The sequence below is a fragment of the Neolamprologus brichardi genome, chromosome 15 (genome assembly GCF_056152115.1).
Source record: "Neolamprologus brichardi isolate AB-2024 chromosome 15, ASM5615211v1, whole genome shotgun sequence".
NCBI lineage: Eukaryota > Metazoa > Chordata > Actinopteri > Cichliformes > Cichlidae > Neolamprologus > Neolamprologus brichardi.
Genome location: NC_142118.1, coordinates 1523915 through 1545759, shown reverse-complemented (window position 1 = coordinate 1545759; position 21845 = coordinate 1523915). Strand labels below are relative to the sequence as shown.

Below are 21845 nucleotides of genomic sequence, written 5' to 3'. Positions count from 1 at the left end.
TTTAGCTACGGTGCTTCTGTGCTGTTGGCCCGCTGTAATGTCTTAGGCCTCTTTAACCCCTGTTCTTTCTGTGAAGTGTTCCTCTAATTAGCTTAAAGCTGGATAATTAAGCCCAAAAGTACGGCTTCATCTTTGCCCGCAGCCGCTCTCTTGTACTGCCTCAAAGCTCCCAGACAGGCGCTGACAGCCGCGGTAATTTCATCAGACTACATTGCACCCTGGCGTTAATACCGGCTCACCGGTGCACTGCTGCCGTGCCCGCGCACGTCCCCGGCGAGCGCGCATCTAACTGTAGTTGGCTCCTGTATCAGTGCGCCAAACTTTGCCTAATTGCTCACGTGACGCCTCTCCCACTCGTGCCCACGTAAAGTGTGCATGAGTGGGGACGCTTAAAATATATGAAACTCATACGTCACACACACTCATAAGTACAGTGAGGGTGTTGCAGCCTGGCTAGCTGTTAGTGACTAACAGCTTAAAGTGGCTAATGTTAGCCAACAGCTGGCCTGCTGTTGCCACACTCAGGTCCTGCTGTGAGATGAGCTTCTGACGCCATTTTTCTGAAGAGGTCTGATTCAGGTTGTGACTCATTCTCCTGTGAAAGGCCAACTTTTGTACTGTTTTTATGTTCGGATGAAAGAAATGTCAAAGCTACCAGAGGGAATAACCTTCCCCAGACGTGAAATGACTCCATGTTTTTCTGCTTCAAATGTGCGACATGTGACGTAGCATAATATGTTTAAAGCTAACTCAGTGTGAAGTGATTGACATGAAAATAACTGCCATGTCAATCATTATTACTATTAATGATAACTAATAAATGTATCACAAACAGCAACAATTTAAATGTGTCAGTCAGCTCGTATCCACGTGTTATTGTTGTAAGAAGGCCTGATTTACCTGTCTGTGTTTCAAATGTTTTTTTCAGTTGTGCACCTGAAGCTAGGAAAACATGCAAAGCTGCAAAACGCTCTTTAAATGGTTCAGGTTTGTGGTTAGATGCCAAAAGATAAAGTCAGGAGATGATAATGGACGGCAGAAACGAGGAGAAGCCACTAAATGAATCATGTCAACTCTCGCTTCACGTCAGCTTTGACAGGACAGGTTGGGCAGCCCACAGACATGTTGGGAGGAACTTTAAGTCAACAGAAGACAAGAAAAGCAGCAACAATAATATTTAAACAGTAGTTTATGTAAGTATTATGATTACAAACAAGATAAGAATTTTGTTGGAATCGCATGTTGTAAAATGAACGATCCCGACCTTTCAGCTCATTCTGCAGCACATTTAAAAGCTTTTTTTTCTTCCCTAATTCTGACTCTGGGGACAAATGTTTGTGTAATGCTGGGAGAGTGCAGGCTATACCGTTTATGTTTTTGTACAGATATATGCAGAGATAAGGACGAACCAGCCCCAGCAAAGATGTACAGATAAAAACCAACCAATGGGAAACTTCACAGAAACGGTCACAGGCAACTGTGATGTACTCGAGTTCCACGCCGTCGTAAAACATAGACAACATAATCGTAGACAGGCTCCAACTTTTTTAGGTACTCTCCACGAGCATTCAGGAAGAGCAGATCAGCGTAATCCTCTGAGTTTCCCCACGTGTGCAGACAAACGAGATTTATTCCTAAAAATAAATTAGTTCAAGTTTTAACTTGATTTGTTTTAAATGACACATTCTGATTTAAAATGACACCCAAATACGATGTGACCATTTCACTTAACCCCAATAATGGTTTTGATCTTAGGAAGCGCAGACAACTCCAATCCTCTTTGTATAACCTCCCAAATAATTTGCTGACTTTATGACTCTACGCTACTGTTAGCAAACGCCACAATGCTACGCATTCACAACTGCCAACAAAAATATAACTACATGCATATGTGGTATAATTTTTAGTTGAATTCCATTCAGTTTTATACATAAATCGCAACAACAGTCATCCCAAGGTAAGATAAAGACTCTAACAATCAGACGACCCCCTGTGGGGTAACACTTTCTAGACTGTAGGAAGGAAAAACACCCTTTTAAAAAGAAGAAAATGAGGCGCAGCCGTCGACGGTTGGGGATGAGGGCAACGAGACAGGACAAAAGACACACCGAGGAAGGGAGCCAGAGATTTATAATAACTAATGATTAACTGCAGAGTGGTGTCTAAACACAGAGAGAGTGAGAAGAGGTGAGTGAAGAAGAAGCAGTCAGTACTTCATGGGAAGCTCCCAGCAGCCTACAGCTATTGCATCGTAACTACGGGAGGACTCAGGGTCACCTGATCCAGCCATAACTATGTGCTTTATCAAAAAGGAAAGTTTGAAATCTATTATTAAAAGAAGACGAAGGACCTGAAAGCTGAAGGCTCAGCTCCCGTTCTGAATGAAATATTCTAAGTAAACCAGCAGCTGACATTGTTACAATTGTTACTATGTTACCATGTGATGGTGAGATGGGAACACCTACTTATAACTCTCGTTTAGCTCTAGAGGTGGGAATCACCATACATCCCACGATACGATATTATCACAATTTTTAAAAATATTTTGCGATATTCAGATTCTGTACATAAAGGTAAACTTTATCAATATTCATTTTCTCTAATATCAAAGTCTCACACTCAGTCTTTCTCTCATTTCAGTTTGATTGTTGACAAACTGAACGGTTTGTATTACAGTCTAGTCCAACTTAACTGAACGCAACCATCTGGTACAATTATAGCTATTCTGAACTATGCAGTTTATGAAAACTATGCAGCCCCTTCAGCAACTGAAGAATTTGAAAGTAAATTAAAACAAAATATAATTTTACATTAAATAAAAGTTTTAAACTTAATTAAATAAAACATGTCTTAAATTAAAATAAGTAAACTGTCATGTTTATTGCTGCCAAAAACAAGTTAAACACATTTGGACAGTGAAGGAATGTCAGGATTCTTGCTCAGAAAAAGGATCAACATGCTCTGAAGTCAGAGCACAAAAACCTTTTTGTAACAAAATATCGATTTCTGCTGTCCCTGTATTGATACATTATTAGCAAACAAAATATCACCATGCTACACAGTATCCATTTTTTCCCCACTCCTATTTAGCTCATGTAAGTATTGAGCCAAATATACAAAACAGTAATATGTTACTTTCCAATTATTTATCTACTGGAATTTATCCTGTAGTGTCAACTCTGTTCTCCAACCTTGCAAAAGCAGGCTGACTAGCAGTAGTTTGCTAGTTTCCCCGTCCTCAGTGAACTGCAGTCTAAACAGCAGAGTGCTGAAAGTCGTAAAAGGTTTGACAGCTGATTTGTGCCTGAGAAGGCAGAGAAACATGCAAACAGCATTTGTAGGCTATGATGTGTCTTTCATGAACAGAGGTTTACAGCGCGTCGCCTCGGAGGGCTAGCAAACAGATGTCAGAGGCAAAACCACTCTGATCCTGCTAGGATGTCATGCTAATTTATATTAGCTTTCACAGGACAGGAAAGAAATATAAATTACTAACAAAAGAGGAGGGATTCAAATGTCAGCTTTTGCCTTAGAAATACTAAAAGCTGTCAGGATCTGTGTGCTGCGTGAGGCGGAGCCGGGGTCAGGAAGCCGTTCAGGTCAGCAGGTGCGCCTGCCTTTGATCTTTGCCTCCATTTGCCAGAGAGCATTAATGATGGACTCGCGGTGACCCATTTCAACAATGCACATAAGTCACGAACAACCTTTCCAACAGCTCCCGCTTAATCACCCCCGTCATATCGTCCAGTCAGGCCTGTCCGGTGAGCACGTGTCGCTCAAGCCTTCTAAAAGCTACAGCTCTTCCACGAGATGATTCGGTCGTTCTCGGCGTTTGCCTTTCACGTTTAATTTTGCCCGCCGCGTCCCCGAGACAGATGGGCGGCCGTTGCGAGGCCCAGTCCACAACATTTAATTCCTTCATAAATCAAGCGTCTCCGCACGCCATGAATTATTGATAAAGTGAATTTAGAGGAAACAGCCTATTTTTATTTTCTCCTTGATGGACGTGTTTTGCAGCAGCGTGCTACGTTCACGGTCGCTGCAGCGCGGCGGTATGTCTCGTTGTCTCTCGAGCACACAAATGGGGATGAAATGACAGACATTTAGATGAGCAAAGGAAGGTGGTGGGGGGGGGGGGCTATGGGCAAATATGCTGAAGCCATTATCTGGCTTGTTAATTTGGTTTTGCTCGTTGTTGTCAAGCAAAATAACAGAGCAGAAGTCAGATGTAAAATGACCTGCAGAATAAATAATAATAGTCGCAGCGGATCAAATTCATCAGGATTCCTTCTGCATATGTTTGAAACGATATGGGACAAATGCAGGAATATACTGGACGTGGAAATTCCCCTTCAGTTGCCCAGAGACCTTCCCAGGGATTTCAGTTTTTTTGGTGTGGCGTATTTACTCTGCACGCTTGTGTACCCTGATAAAATGCAGATACACACATGACCCGAGCGCACATCAAAGCCTGCTCTGTCCATCTGCTCCTGTTCAGGGCCCCAAACAGTGTTAAAGGAGGGCAGAGGAAGGAGAAGCGTGGGGGGAAAGTCCACTTAGCTATGCAGATATGTTTATCCCATGGTTATGTTAGCTGCAGTCCCCGAGAGACATCATTAGCTTATCACGTTTCTCCCTGCATGAATTTACATCTGGACACCGAAAGGCACTTCAAAGGTGGCAACAACATCAGTGTTTAAAAACCTCCGTGCACGTATTGGCAAGATCTCTGAAAAGCACTAACTGTGGGAAACTACAGTGATATTGCGAGCTGTGATGCAATCGGGGGCCCGCCGCTCCAGATTCCAGTGGCTTAAAGAAAAATATGCTGATTAGGTTTAGAGTGGGAGATCAATGCGTTCATTAATTTCTCAGGCAATGTAATTATGTTTGCCCTCGTCGATTATCAATCCACATGCATCTAACAGCACGGCGCGACTCCTAGAAGGGCCGCTTTTTCACAGCCAAGGGAAATAACTTGGCCGACAACACGATGTATATTATTTCGCCAAGGAGTGAGCTGAGAGGAGGCAGGGGGCTGTGAACAAACTCTTTAACCCTCCAGATTCACTGCTTTTTTTACCACTTTTAATTTTTTGATCTTTAGATTTTTTTAACAGGCACAAACACAAAAATAAGCACACACACCTACACACACACACATAACTATAACCACAAGCTCGTGTATCTCTATATCGTGTACTCTAAATACTCAATTTCCAACATTTTTTTGTTAAATTCGTGGCTCTGATTACGTCATTTAGAGCATCCTGACATCTGAAACACGGGTTTCTCTTTGCCAGGAGCAGCCAATCAGAACAAAGGTTGGAAGATTAAAGGAAAGATTAGGAAACCAAAAAAGCTTGTTTTTTAAATAGCAGGTGATGGGGCGCACCAAGGTCTCGTATAACCAGTGTTGGTCAAGTTACTTGAAAAAAGTAATCAGTAACTAATTACCCCAAAAAGTAATCCCATTACTTTACTGATTACTTATTTTCAAAAGTAATTAATTACTTAGTTACTTTTTAAAAACAGGATTTACAACCTGAATAGGTGATAAAGTGATAGATCTTTCAGCCCAATTCTACTTTTTCTACATAATCCATCATACAAAATGTAATCAAATGGAAAAGTCTCTTTTTAAAACTTGTTTTATTAGTTTTAATCTTTTAACTTTATGCATCAAGCAAACATTTAATTATCTGCAACATTCTCTGACTGGAAGAAATTAGTTTAACATTTAAACCTATTTTCTGCACATTCCAGCTCATAAAATAAAATATTTTGTGTGTTTACACTCAGTCTTTCAAATAGATGCAAGTAAAACACAGCAGAAAATAAATAAAGTCAAAGACTAGCGGTCCTGTTGCTCTATTTTCACCTGTAAAGCAGGAGTGGGGTAGGCGGAGGGTTACCCTGGTGCAGGTGTGCAGCGGTCAGTGGAAGAATCCGCGAGTTTCTCTGTGAGTTTCCCATTACGTCGTAGCTACTCGGTGCTTGTTTGGAAGTTTAGGGGTTTTTCGCTGTAAAAAGAAGTTTTCTTCCCACGCACAACGGACACTAATGTTTTTGTCACTTTTTATGGAATCAAACTCAAAGTAAGGTCAGTACTTCCACGCTTTAAACGCTGCACGCTCATACTCTCTCTGCACTCGATATATGATCCATTGTTGATCTGCACACAGCTGTTGTCACGAACGTCGCACTCGCTTACGTCACTGTCATGAGACATTCTCGCAAAAAAATCACGGTTTTAGTAACACAGTGTTCCTACGGGAAAGTAACGGTAATCTAATTACCGTTTTTGCAATAGTAATCCCTTACTTTACTCGTTACTTGAAAAAAGCATCTCTGCGTATAAGGTAATGGGACTTCTTCTCATATAGAGCTTTTCTACTTTATAGATGTCTCAATCAATAATTCACACACACACTCATACAAGTATTTTTTTGTACGCCCGAGTGCTTTCAATCAATGACATTCGCACTCGTTCATACTCGGATGAACACATCAGGGCTCAGCATCTTGGCTAAGGATACTTTGGCTACTTTGGCATGCAGACCGGATCAGCAATTGAGCCGCCAACCTTCCGATTAGCCGCAGGGACCCATCATAAAAACAAAAGGTGAAAAAAAGAGGATTATTTTTAACTATGAATCATGCAAAGCTACTCTGGTACAGTCCAAGAATGAAACTATGGAGCTGGAAACGAGCATAATAATAGGCCCTCTTTAAAAGCGGAGGAAAAAGTCAAGCCCACAGCGTCCTGTACGAATCCAGCTCCACTGCATCTCCCTCTATAATGTCATGGGGGGTGTTTCGTGTTGGCATTTAAAATGTAAAAAGATTTATCGGCGAGGCATAAAAGTTGCTTTAATAAAATGAGCAAAATGGTCAGCGGAACTGTCGCGGCTCAATCAGGGTCGTTTCACGAGTAGCACCGAAGGCAGCGCGCTCTGAATTATAGGGGAGCCAGAGTGAATGCAGGGTCCTGACTGAATGCTGCCCTGTGCTAATGCCAGGCTGTAAAAACACTGACTTGACAACAAACAAGCCCCTGTAGTTCTGCTGAGGGAGGGATGGGGGGAGAGCAGCAGAGGAAGGGGGAGCGGAGGGAGAGAAGGGGCAGAGAGGTTTGAAATCAAAGGAGGTCAAAAGAGGACTGGTTCTTGATATGTGGCTGCCATGTCATCGCTGCCCTTCTACGATTTAATACCGCTGACAAGTGCCGTGCAGTGTCTAATTGTGAAGATAAGTGGCGGCTTTTTTGCTGACGTGTGCGGCTCTGTGCTGTGAAAAATATCTTAAAAGGTGCCGTCCACCCTGGGAAATCTTTACTTTAGTTTACACAACAGGTCTGTGATATTTATCTCTGCCAGTATGTTGCAGTCAGTGCGTCTCAAAGCACTACAGCAGTGCGATCTGCTCACAGAGTGAAAATACTTTGTTTCTTTCTTTCTTCAGTCCTCCAAAGCCTTCAAGACCATCCCGAATAAAAAAATATTCTGTTGAGCAATAAAGACGTAAGTAGTTATGAATCATTGCTGCTTTTTTGGCCTTGCTGTGGCCTTGTTGCTCCAACACTTTGATTGCTGCTGACATATTTTTGTCTGGAGCAAACAATCAAACTTTAATGGTCCTTAGAAGATTAATCATATTCATATAGCTGACTCGGGCTCATCAGCACAGACTCACTCCAATTGACTGCAACGGGCTGACAATATGTCTGCAGTTATTTGCAAACTATTACGAAAGAGTGTCAGCAATGAATCCGAGTCAGACCGTGATTGTTTGGAGACCGGTTAACCTTTTCAATCAGCTCGAGATCAAAAGTCACCCAACGGGTGGAGTGTGTCGGACACTCAACTTCCAGGTAACCATTTGTAATTGCCATGAACATATTAAAAGCCAAACTAGGAGAACTATTCCAGTAATTCCTTAAAAATTGAAACAAAACTAAATTATAGTTAATCATTTTTTTCCAGGGCAAAACGTGCCTGAAAGGTGAGTGTTCTGCTAATCTATGCTAACAGGTCAGTTAAGGATTTATGACACGACACACTCCGTTAATGGCACTCGTTTAAGATAAGCTAAGATAACTCTTTATTGTCATTGCACAGTCATACATGGTACAATAGTTTAAACCAGAACTAGTTGCTGGAAGTTCAGCCACAGAGAAACTTTGTATAAGAAGATGACTGCAGTGGTCAAAGGTGATTGTTGTCAGGTTGCTGCTGCCTGAAATTAAAAATATGAAATAAAAAAAAATTAAAATTGAACTTTATCATCTCAACCCTGTTTATAAAAAAATGCGTCAAATTTCCATGTATCCTGAACGATCCCTCTGAAACTACAGACACCAGTAATCACGAGTACGTTAGCTTTGTCACTGCCATGTGAGCTTTGCCTTATTAGCATTTCGTGTTTAGGCCAAGCCTCACGGAGCTGCTAGTATTTGCATTTTTAAAGATGACTTTAGGCAGTTTCTTCAGAATTTCTCATGGAGTAAGGAAGTTACTAAGAATTTAAACTGACAGGAGAACAGTGCAGTGTCATACCAGAGTGTTCAAAACACAGTTAAAGCCAAAAACTGTAATTTTAATGTAAAAAAAAAAGGGAAATAAAGAAGAGCGACTGCAGAATTTTTATTCTAATATTTCATGACTACATGTTTTATCTTCACGTTTGAGCCTTTTCTTAAACATCCCCCACAGCTCGTTCGATATTCCTGAGAAGAAATAAAACACCCGGCTGAAAAGCGTAAAGCAGGCCAACTTCGTGTAGCTGTTTTTAGCTAAAAGGCTTGAAGTGTGTTCAACTTTACAAATCCTGGAATTTCACTTTATTTGGTGAAAAATGTGCTTCCTCGCAGGATTTCCTTGACACAGCGCAGGCTTGTTAAAAACAGCCAGGATGTTTAGGAGTAAAAGTAAAAAGACCCGCGAGAGAGAAACTTACAAGAGATCAGCAGAGAAAGAACAGTGGAGGAGAAAAATAGACAGATGCCAGGAAGGAGCAGGTCTTGGGGTCACGCGAAAGATGGGCCTGATCCCACCTCCAATCCCTGCAGCTTTTCTTTTGTTTGAACTCACATCTGGGCTAAATTTCCCCTTCTGCACGGAGCATAGAGGAAGTCTGCTGGGTGGGTGGAAAAGGGTCTCAGGGCCGCTCCTGCCTCCCAGGCTAAACACTTCTAAATACCGTACGTCTATGAGTCACTGAACCAGGCACTGTACAATCCCAGACCCTGAATCAGTGCTCATCACTCCATGATGACTGATGCAGGCTGGTCACTCATGTGACACGTTAGCAAACGCCTGTTTTGACTGAAGACAGATGCAATCAGTTTACCAGGTTCAAAAGATCACAGCAGTTATCACACCAGAGACAAGGTGCAACTCGTGACTTATTTCAACACACAGGTCATGACGGCCTGCGAGGAGGAAGTCACGTGCACATGAGTCTATTGGCCTGTACACAAAGGGTTGCAACACTGATGAAACAGTTTGAGCTGCTTCTCTATGAGGTAATATTTAACTGCTTTATGGGAAATGTAGGTTCATTTCATACTAAGGACTGAAAGCCTGCTAGTGATTCAGTTTCAGCCGGACACACGCCCACGTGAGAGGAGAAATAACTTTGTAGAAGTGCAATAAAATGAAAAACTCTTAAGAAAACAGTTAAGGCCACTCCACTGATTTTACATAAGAGAAAACACTGATGTCTTTCAGGGTCGCCTCGGCCTTTGCCCAAAACATACTCTTTGTTTTTTAAAGAAGCTGTTAAATGAACATACGAATGATATTATTGGGTTGCATTATGGGAAATGTAGGATTTTTTTTGTCTGACTCATAAAAGTTAGAGAATCTAGACTTTGGCGGCTTTGATATTAGCAAAGCCAATGAACAAGTTCATCGAGCTGCCAAAACACAATTACAAGCTTGGTTTACAGTAAAGATGACAAATACTTTATGTAATAAAACACAAGGACTGCTACGCATCCAAAGAGCCCAGCACATATTTCTCTTTTTCATGTTGCACGTGAATAAAATGAAACTTTCAGTGTCTGAAAACGAGGAACTCAGCAAACTGGATGAGTAACAAACTAAGAAGATGAGTCTGCGCTGCAGCGCTGCTCTGACCACCAACTTGATTTGATCAGGTCTGCCCACGTGAGAGGAGAAAGAACTTTGTAGAAGTGCAATAAAATGAAAAACTCTTCACTGATTTTACATAAGAGAAAACACTTGGGTGATGTCTTTCAGGGTCGCCTCGGCCTTCGCCCAAAACATACTCTGTTTTTTAAAGAAGCTGTTAAATGGACATAGGAATGATATTATTGGGTTGCATTATGGGAAATGTAGGATTTTTTTTGTCTGACTCATAAAAGTTAGAGAATCTAGACTTTGGCGGCTTTGATGTCAGCAACGGTAAATGAGTGCAAGTTCATCGAGCTGCCAAAACACAATTACAAGCGTCCCATATGGAAAAGATATTTATAAATCTAATAAAGTTTTTATCTGTCTTGTGTGAAACTTGTATGAAAAGCATACAAGAGTGAAAACAGATATAAGATCCCTTGAAAAATTCTATAATGAAACTTGTATGTTTTGGATACTTACTAACAAAATATATGAAAGTAATGAGAAAGTGGCCACTTTCACGAGTAAATCATGTATGTTTTTACTATTTCTTTTCCATATGGGTTGGTTTACAGTAAAGATGACAAATACTTTATGTAATAAAACACAAGGACTGCTACGCATCCAAAGAGCCCAGCACATATTTCTTTTTCATGTTGCACGTGAATAAAATGAAACTTTCAGTGTCTGAAAACGAGGAACTCGGCAATAAAACAAACTGGATGAGTAACAAACTAAGAAGATGAGTCTGCGCTGCAGCGCTGCTCTGACCACCAACTATATTTGATCAGGTCTCAGCAGCTGCTTAAAGGCTCTGCCTGTGCTCGAATGACAATCTGTGTTTATCTTTGGCTTTCCCCTCCAACTAATTAACTAAATCCCCGGAACACCAAAACACCACAGTCCCCTGAACCTTTTCCTCTTCTGACAGCTGATTTATTAATGCACCGTTTCAAATTAGAGCCAAGTGGAGGACGTCTCGAGACAATTTATGCTCGCACGACCTGAGACACTTATTAATTGCTATATTTTAATTAAAGATAATTACACTACCTAAGCATATAATGGGGGTTTCATTGTAAACCTTCTTTATTTATATAACCCTGAGTAAAATGAAGAGATAATTGTTGTTGTCGTCCTTATTACGATCATTGCTTCCTTTTTTTTTTAAATTCAGCAGCTTAAATTATCCAAACAGTCGCGCACGCCAGGCACAGACGCACACGCGAAGGCTGTTCTTCACTTCCTCTTTGCTTATGTGCTCCCACGTCTTCACTTTCAGATTAAACACTCTGCCAATCTCTATTCCTCGTGGAAATGTTTAATTGCCTGGGAAGCGAGGAGACACTTCAGCCTGCGGTACGTCCAAAAAGTAGGCATTGCGGTGGATGTGCGAAAGGCTCCTATTATCCGTTTGAGCCCTCCTCTCGCCCTTTGGGTGTGGAAAATCCCCCGATGCGTGAGGCAGGACTTTGGATAAATTCAGATTACATCAGAAGGCAGGTGAAACGGCTCACAAAACAGTCAGCTAAAAATATAATTATGCTGTCAGACACCGCTAAGCTACAGCCGTTAATCCTCCGCCACGCCGATGCCGTTTGGTTGTCTTTTCCCATCGAGTGCCGTAATTTAATATCCTTATCCTGCGTCTTAATATACGTTTCTTTCCTCTGGTTAATTCATCATCATCACATTTTTTTGTTGCACTTTATTTATCTTGCAACAATCACACTATTGGACTTGGCGAGCTTCAGTGTAACCTGATGCGTTATGGTATTAAAACGCCTGGCAAGTGTTCTTTTGCTCTTATTTTGGAGTTGAAATTAAACAACATGTCCCAGAGATGCACATGCACGCTTTTTTAAATCTTCTTCTTTGCAGGATCCCAAAGCTGCTCGCTATGTCGTAAACACAAACATGAGATTTCAGTAAACGTGGTTTTGCTGAGGCAGTAGCCCCTTAAAACAATCTGCACTTCCATCTGGTCGCTGTGGTTTCTGCCCCTTGGTCTGGTCGCCTCCTCTCCCTGCCTCCCTGCTCTGCTTCCACTAACTGCCGCAGCGCGCCCACCCCGCTCTGAAAGCCGGCTCACGAAACATCCTGAGGGCGTCTCTAGAGGTGAACGCCTACACGAGAATTAGCACTCCTCTCAGGGTGCTTCAGGGACGCCCGGTGATTCAGAGCGTCTCGTCGAGCCTCTTCTGGCCTCGCGTCCCGTGAAGAGGGAGAACAAAGAGGCTCAGCGAGAGAGGCAGAGCAGAGCGATCGATTCGAAGGGATCTGTTTTCATCGCTCATCCCTCGCTGAGCAACAGATCACTCCTCCTTTCTTGCTCAGGTGGCACGGGGCCCGACCCCGGCGCTGCCACCCTGCCCAGATTAATCGAAGCATGCTGTTGTAAATGAATCACACATGGCTAATATCTCCCCACTTTGCCCTCTCTCCGACACACACACACGCCTAGCGTCACCTATCTTCATTGTTTTTCTATTTCGGGAACAGGCGACTTCACCGGTGCCTCTTATTTTCTAAGGAAGTGATTCTCGATGGAGGTGTGAGTGTAAAGGTAACCGAGGTCAGGTGCTCGCTGGGTTGAGTTCACTGTAAAATTCATGACTTTCCCTTTTGGTTTTTCATTTGTCTCTTTCCACATCTCTCGCTGCTCTTAACTTGGCACAAAGCAGATTAATTGCGCTGTCCTACAAAAGGTAGAAATAAGCCAGCACACCTGCCCCTGTTGCCACTGCGCATTAAGATGAATACATCACGGATTTGTCTTTATTAGTTATTTATAAGACCCACTGCCCAGAATAACAGCGCTAAAGGACAGGGACGGAGCGAACAGGCGCCAACGGCGTTTTTTAAGTAATACGAAAGCGTTGACCACAGTGACATCAGCCACAGCGTCCTGCCAGCCGGCTGCATCGGACTCGCGTCGACACGGTGGATCACGTAAACGTCAGGCGTCATCGAGGCGTTACATCCCCCGGCAGGATGTCTCTTCTCCCTACTAACCCTTTGTTTTGTCTAGGCTCCACCTCCTCTGTCCTGATTGGATGCTGCGCACAGTCCGGCTAATTGGTAATCAGCAGAGCACTACTTAAGGCCTGTGCTTCTGTGCTCTCTGGCCATTTCGGTTGCCATACCTGTGCAGGCTTGCATGCCTTTGTATCTTCTATGAGCTTTGTTGTTTTCATGTTCAGACTGCTTGTAGGGGAGAGCTGCCTTTTGTTTTGACACCCTGTTTATGTGTTGTTAGGTAGGTTATGGTTATATATTTTGTTTTTAATTGGAGTTAGGTAAGTTTCTTTTATTTCTACATCAGGGATGTTTTCTTTGTTATGTTGGCTCTCCCTGACGTTATACCTCAGTCTGAACCCAAATCTAGTGATGTGCGGATCGATCCTGAAATATCGATTCCTCCGATACCAGTCATTTATGTTCTAGAATCGATTCTCACATTAAAATATTGATATTTTAGTAATTTAGGGTTAATTTGTAGTTTATCATTAACAGGAACACAGTGGACAGAAACTATAACATTCGGATTGTCTACATTCAAAGGAACTACTTCCTCTTCCGCCTTTCATAGTCATGTGCGAAATACGGCTGTATAAATGTCTCGCAGCCCCTTGGCGCGCACTCACAACAATGGCTGATCGTAATTGTGCGGACGTATTTTACCTCCACAAACAGCTGAGTCATGGTTTGCGATACATGTGGCAAAAAAGTGCTCCAAGAGTGAGGTGTTGTGGCCATACTTTCCCAACCTTGAGACCTCAGAATTAGGGAGACATTCAAAAGGGCTGTTGGGGGGGGTGGTAAATACATGTTACAGTGTTTATTTATCTGATAAAATACGTTAAATGTCACCGTTATTATTGGCCGGCCCGGAAACAGCGGGGGTGTCCAAATTCAGAGGCTGCTTCCACCTGAGGACCCGGCCTTCGTGGTCTAAAGAAAGCCGGGTAGTAGGTCACGAGCTCCCTCGGTGGAGTGAAACTCAGCCGTCTGCTCGTTGCTATCTAAAATATAACCGGGCGCTGGTGTAAACTCTCGACCGTCTCACACTTTCTTTAATTAGTTTTCTGTTTGATGTTTATTCAGCTGTGTGAAAACCCCGGAGGAACCCACCCGATGGATTAATAAAGTTAAATTTAATTTAATCTAATCTAATAAATTTAATCTCAGCCAAACCGATTTACTCACGAACAAATAAAACACTGAAAAAGCCAAACAATAACATTTTTAAGTTATCAAAGTGACTTATATATCATGTTTAACCCGAGTAGCGAATTGGCTGGGCTGCGCTATGAATTCTGCGATATGGTTTTTCAATTTTGTTGTCCAGGTGGAAATTCGGGAGAATGGTGGCTCCGGGATTCTCCCGGAAAAATCGGGAGGGTTGGCATGTATGGTTGTGGCAACATCACTAACCTTGTCAAACACCTCAGAGTAAATCATATCACAGAATATGAGGCACGTATGTTGAGGTGAACTGAAGAGGAGGAGAGGGACAGGTGCTGCTAGGGCGAGACAGACGTTTCTCACGGAGTCCTTTAGTGCTGCAGGCAGGCAACGTGTTCAAATAGCACAACTTCAGTTTTTTTATTTCTATAAGATGAACTCTGCATTATTAAGTGATAAGAACAAGTAATCTGATGTTCTGTAATCATTATGACGCTATAATTTGAGATACAATAAATAAAATAAGTTTTTGTACAAAGTATCGGTATCGGATCAGTATCGTCGATACCTCCCTGAATATTACTTGGTATCGGCTCGGAAAGGAAATCAGTGGTATCGCACATCACTACCCAAATCCATCACCAGCATTAAATAAACCTTCTAAAATTACCATCTTGGCTCCTCCTTCTCTGTCCACCTTTATGCTCGTCCCTTCAACCCCCTAGACTAGCCAGGGGACGTAACCAGTGTTGCCAACTTGGCGACTTTGTCGCTATATTTAGCTAGTTTTCAGACCCCCTAGCGACTTTTTTTCTAAAAAAAAAAAAAAAGACGTGAAAGTGCATATCGCTTTTACTCTCAACAAGCAGCGGGTGCTGTAACGCAGTCAGTTCTTCTTTTACTGTTATGCTGTTTTGTGGATCAGGTTTAAAACTACTTATAAACACACACACACAAAGTAACTCCACCAGAGCGCCTATTTCGGGTCACTTTTGCCGGTCCAAGCCCGGGTAAAGGAGCAGGGTTGGAATTGTGACATTAAAAAAACAATAATTGCTAAAAGAAATTTAATTTGTAGTTCTAAATAAACTCTAAATGCATTTAGGACGTTTTTTACTCACTTTATGTCTCTTCCACGATGTTATTTCTCTCTCCAACAACGTAGGTTACAATTACATTAGCATGACCAATTATGCAAATTAGGTGATGACGTCATTTAGCGACTTTTAGGACAACCAATAGCGATTTTCCTTACTGAGGAGTTGGCAACACTGGACGTAACAGAGGCGATGTGACAGGATTCATTTGTCTGCAGACACGAGTAATTGTAAAGTTTGTTTTTTAAGTTGCTGTCGGCAGTAATACTGTAACGTGTATTATTATCTGTCCAGTGTTCATTTGTAACAAACATCCTGAGAGTTGTAAACAATAACAGATCGAATTAGGAGCAACATTAAAGGGGCAGAAAAAAGCCTTTTCCCCAATTCTGTTCAGATTTTTGGGACAATCAATTATCTGATATTGTGAGAACGAAGGCTGGCTGTGGTTTTAATAAGATAATTACATAAAACAAAAAAACACATTTTTATAACATTTTTACTGAAAACTAAAAAAATAACAATCAGAAAACATCAGTAAAAACAACTCAGTCATGGACCGGCCTCCTCAGAGCCCAGGCCTCAACATGTAGAGCAAAAACAAACAGTCAACGGCCAAAGAAAATCCCAGAATGCATCAAATACCTCGACTGTAAAGTGCTAAAGTATCTGAGATAGATAATATTTTATAATTGTAAGGTCTCAGTGTGACTGCGATGTACATCCTGAGGGGAAAAAACACATTTCAAAGACGTCACCAGTGAAAAGCTGCTCTTGCGAACAGTTTAAAAAAACCACCATTCCCACTTATCAAATTAGATTTCCAGGCTCTGCAGCACAGGAAGTGTTTACTGCCTGTGAGCTAATATTTTATACCGACTCGAGATGTCTGATGGCTAATGAGAGCGCAGACTTTCACAAAAGCCACAGTGCCCCGTTGGTCCCCTCTTATCGTCACACTCATCACGGCGTATTCACTAACTTGGCAAAGCCCCTGATTGCATGGTTAGAAATTCAAATGGTGGATGTATCGGGTTTGATATGAATATTATGTGGTTTGCCCATGGGGACAATTCCATTTGTAAGATCTGCTGCCTTTCTTTGTTTGAACCCCTTTGGATTTGTCACTTTGCATTAGCCTTAAGAGGTAAAGCTTTTAAATGCTCCCAATAATGGAAAGCATGCTTCGGCGGGGACACCGCTATGATCTATATCAAAGCCATCTGGAAAATAAAACTTGCCTGCTTGCCTTTAAAAGTGCGTTTTGTGCTCAGTAAATACTTATCTCGTGATAAACGGGCAAGTTAGCAAAAGTGTAAATGTATTTACGATTTCAACTATACGATGCTAACGAGCTAACTTTGGGCTGCAGTACACTAAACCCTTGTGTGCACCAAAACAAAACGCCTCTTTTGAATACGCTCTCCCGTGTCCTGCATTAGAGCGTGCCTGTTTTTTATTAAACGCCACCTTGATGGAATGTCATTTGTACACTAAATGCTGTGTTTCGGCTCCCAGCGGCCGCTGCCCGCATGCATTTGTCAGGGCGAGCCACTTGTTCAACACGCCGATGTGATTAATTGTGTGTCTCTGCACAGATTTACACTGATAGCCCCTGCTGTCAGAGACCGCGTGCACGGACGTCTCTACAACATCCACAGTGGCCTGGAACGGTTAAACAAATGGCCGCGAGGCAGAGCGTGCTCGCCGGGCACCGCTGGGAGTTTGTAGGTGCTCATTCCACACACTGAACTTCTTTGTTCTCCCGCCGACCTTCATCCAGACACTTTTATTTGACAACAAGGTGTGCCCCGCAACAGCCGATTGGAGCTGATGTCCCTATGCAGCTGCCAGGGGTGGTGATTATGACTGTCATAAAACAGCCTTGGCTCCGTCTCCCTGGTGTATAAGGGAGGAAAAACAATAGCTGGCACATGTGCCTGACCAAAAAAACAAGGAAGGCAAAAATTCCCCCCGTGTTATTTAAAACTGTTAAGAGCTAGCAGGTATTTCTCATGACTATCTGCTTTCCCCCGGGTATCGGGTATCTTCAGGCATAGTCTCGGAATGATCCGGAAAGGTAGGCGGAATGCTGGGACTGCACATGGAAGCATTTTAGACGGCTGCAGAGCAGGCGTCCACCGGAGAGATGTAAGACGAAACATTGCTCAATGTCCTCTTCAATGTATCTCTTGGAAAGAGTGTTAACACATGTTTGGTTCCTGGACTATCTAGCCCTGTGTGTGTGTGTGTGTGTGTGTGTGTGTGTGTGTGTGTGTGTGTGTGTGTGTGTGTGAACTGCCGTGTCACAGCGGGGGCTGTGCACAAATACGCCCCTGGGACTTCAGCTCTGGCGTGGGTCCAGCTCTACTGATACATTAACAAGAAGAACTTGTTCTTATCAATGGGGCGCTTTATTCCTGCTGTACACACACACACACACACAAACACACACACATGTGCGTCCTCCCTGATCAACACACACAGAAATGCAAACATCAAACATTCCAATAAAGACACACACACACAACAAATACAGCCAGCTGACTGATGCACTCGCAGACAAACAGACAGTAGAGCACATAAACTGGTCTCAGACTGATAAACACACACACGGACAGACGGACACACAAACACACAGTCTGCCAGGACAGAAACAGTGGGGACATCAGGAATGCCCTTCATCACAGCACCTCACACACACACACACACCGCCTGCTTGTTGTTATTCCCAGTGAGGTGAAACTGAATCTTTCAACTAGAAAAAAATATGCAAAAAAGACAAAATGGTAACAAAAAGTGCAGATTTGCATAGTTTACACCAGCGGTGTCGTAGTGTTTGGGTCAGTGTGCAACAGCAGAGCCAGAAATGTTATTTAGTTTGTAGCTAACGCTCTGTACTGTTGGTGGAAACAGCCTGAGATCGATCCTTTTTCTGCTATTTACCCTAATGATGGTGTCAATACTAAAACAAGACTTTAGTCAACTTGAAACTTTCAATGTTGATCCATCCTCCGCTGTTTTTAAAGACTATAACACGAGGAACAAAGAACAAGCTGGCTGTTCCACCCTTGATGGGCTTGATGGAACAAACAATTAACCCCATGAGACCAAAGTGCCCAACCCTAAACATAACCTCGTGCTTTGGGCAAAAAAAGGACTTTTTAGGGGAAAAAGGTTGAAAAGTTATTGATGTCTTTCATATGTTGTAATTCAGCAAAGATTAAAAAAACGAGCTAGTATCACAACATCGATGGCCTCAGTGATTCCAGCCATGGATGTTTACTGTGCACCCAGATGGGGATGTTGTTTTGTATGTAAAACTTTATATTCAACTTTATATAATACTGCATAGTAGGGGTGGGGGAAAATGGATACTGTGTAGCATGGTGATATTTTGTTTGCTAATAATGTATGGATACAGGGACAGCAGAAATCGATACTTTGTTACAAAAAGGTTTTTGTGCTCTGACTTCAGAGCATGTTGATCCTTTTTCTGAGCAAGAATCCTGACATTCCTTCACTGTCCAAATGTGTTTAACTTGTTTTTGGCAGCAATAAACATGACAGTTTACTTATTTTAATTTAAGACATGTTTTATTTGAATTAAGTTTAAAACTTTTTTATTTAATGTAAAATTATATTTTGTTTTAATTTACTTTCAAATTCTTCAGTTGCTGAAGGGGCTGCATAGTTTTCATAAACTGCATAGTTCAGAATAGCTATAATTGTACCAGATGGTTGATTCAGTTAAGTTGGACTAGACTGTAATACAAACCGTTCAGTTTGTCAACAATAAAACTGAAATGAGAGAAAGACTGAGTGTGAGACTTTGATATTAGAGAAAATGAATATTGATAAAGTTTACCTTTATGTACAGAATCTGAATATCGCAAAATATTTTTAAAAATTGCAATAATATCGTATCGTGGGATGTGTGGTGATTCCCACCTCTAAAACATAACCTCGTGCTTTGGGCAAAAAAATGACTTTTTAAGGGAAAAAGGTTGAAAAGTTATTGATGTCTTTCATATGTTTTAATTCAGCAAAGATTAAAACATGTACTGTTAGAAAGACGAGCTAGCATCACAACATCGATGGCCTGATGTTTACTGTGCACCCAGATGTGAATATTGTTTTGTATGTAAAACTTTATATTCAACTTTATCTAATACTGCATAGAAGCTTTCAGTATTTTCTACTTAAAAAAATGCACCTTTTGAAATCGGATGATTCTTTGTGACAGAGCTACGTCTGACTTCGACCTCTGTGTTTGTATCAGCCTGATAGAAATTAATTGTGTCAATGCACACAAAATAAAGGTTTTCACTTTGAAATGGCAAAAACATCCACAGTTTGAGACAAGAGTGTGAGCTTTGTGATTTGTATGAATTAAGTTGGCCGTTTACCTCAGTTTGAATCCCACAGACAGATTTTTATAATTCAAATGTTATTAGTTGTGACTGAAAGAGACTCAGTTAAATAAAGAAATATGATCATTGCCATGACATGAATCCTTCTTGCTGCTGAAATAAATCAGGTTCAAAGTCTTGCTGACTCAACAACTATATGACTATTTCACATGTTTCCATGAGACTGTTGATATTTAATGTGAAAGAGAAAGAAAGGAAACTCGGCCTAAGATCAGGTCACACTTATATATTTACCATACATGTCCACACGCACCCCACTATTTTTTTTTACGTGTTCTGGGTCTTTTGTGGAAACGTCAATGCCACTTTACACCAGTGAAGCTTTTCAGAAAATCCTTCCAAAGTGAAAACTTTTGCATTTATATGTTGACAAGGAAAAACTGATTTTGGTGCTCTTGACGTCATTTTGTGTTTTCAAAAACAACAAAAGAAAATTCTGGTTTAGAAAAAGAAAGGCGTGTGGAGGTAGCCGCAGTGCTTTGTTGCTCTTGGCTGGTCGGAGCTGGTCGATCCAGCTGTGTCCAGAGGCATTAAGGTCCTTGCACATTGATAACACCCTTGGAAAGCAAATGGCATTTGCACATTTGTCTGCCGTTGCTGGGAGTAATAGGAGTAAAAGCAGGGAGAGTGCACATCTCTGTCACCTCCTCGGCTGCTGCTGCCTTTAAGGTGAAGAAGTGTGCAGCCATCCGCCGCCCTGATAATGCCTCGACATGGCCTACCTCAATGACGAGGCTTCCTCTCAGAATTTAATTATAAACCTGTTTTTTCTTCCTCTCTCGCTTGTTTGGCTGCCGACCTCTCATACTTCTTCTTCCTCTGCAATCAGCCCTCTTTATTCATGCCAATAAAAAAGCCGTGATGTTTTTCTTTTTCCACAGCTCGGACTGCTGCCCACGTGCAGCACTAACACAAGTACGCTGGTGTAAAATAAAGCTTCCACTCTCAAGCACCAAGGCCAAACGCTGCATTACTCACACTCTGGCACTTAATGAAGAGCACAGGTGTGTGTGGAGGAAAGGTGCTAATACCTTTTCCAACCAACTGCTCTATTTTTGCTGGAAACGTGTAAAGGTGCTGCTCTGCTGCAAGAAACCTTTTGCTTTTTTATCTGTTCCGCGCGGCGCCTTCCACCCCGGATGTCACGTTTCTTTTTCTTTTCAGAAAGCGTTCAGAATCAGCCCGCCATCACTCACACACGCCATCGTTTCCTTTCTTCATGTGACTTAATCGCACAGCTCATTATCGTATTTAAGGCTGTTTTCACTCGTTGCGTTGCGGAGCACTTTTACGACGCACATACTTTCAGTTCGTCTGGTGAACATAAAGTGTTTGCCGATTGCACACAATCTCTGCATCTATTGTTGCAGCACAGACGTGGGTTTGATATGCAAACTCAGTGCAGCAGTTGTGGTGCTGTGAAGCCGCACCAGCACACAGTACATGTGATGCTGTAAATGATGGATTAAATGAGACATTCATGGCCAGTTTTTGAACAGGAACCTGTTTTCTGGGAGGTACGACGACCCACACGAGACTTTCTAACTGATGTGCTTCTGTTTGAGCACTTAGACATAATGATCAGGTCCTTGACCGTCTAGATCAGCGGTCCCCAACCCCCGGGCCTCGGACCGGTACCGGTCCGTGAGTCGTTTGGTACCGGGCCGCGAGAGTTGAGGCTCAGGTGTGAAATGTATAGTTTTCAGGGTTTTTATCGGTTTTCAGCGTTATTTTGTTATCGTTTTGATCGTTTACTCGGTTTTCCTGGGTCTTTTCACGTGTGTTATGAATAAATCTTATTTTTTTCGGTACCGGTACTAGTTTTGTTTTGTTGTATTTATCCGCGACACCTTAAAGGCCGGGCTGTGAAAATATTGTCGGCATAAACCGGTCCGTGGCGCAAAAAAGGTTGGAGACCGCTGCTCTAGATGATATTCTGCCAACGTCCACATGTTTCCCTCTGCAACAGTTAATTAAATGAACCG

The 21845-nt window shown here is 42.1% G+C and overlaps 1 protein-coding gene across 1 annotated transcript in view; it reads right to left on the bottom strand.

The window, feature by feature from the left end:
* Nucleotides 1–21845, bottom strand: part of flrt2 (fibronectin leucine rich transmembrane protein 2) — a 50826-nt gene that overhangs the window by 7623 nt on the left and 21358 nt on the right. The gene's annotated exons all lie outside the window — the stretch shown is intronic.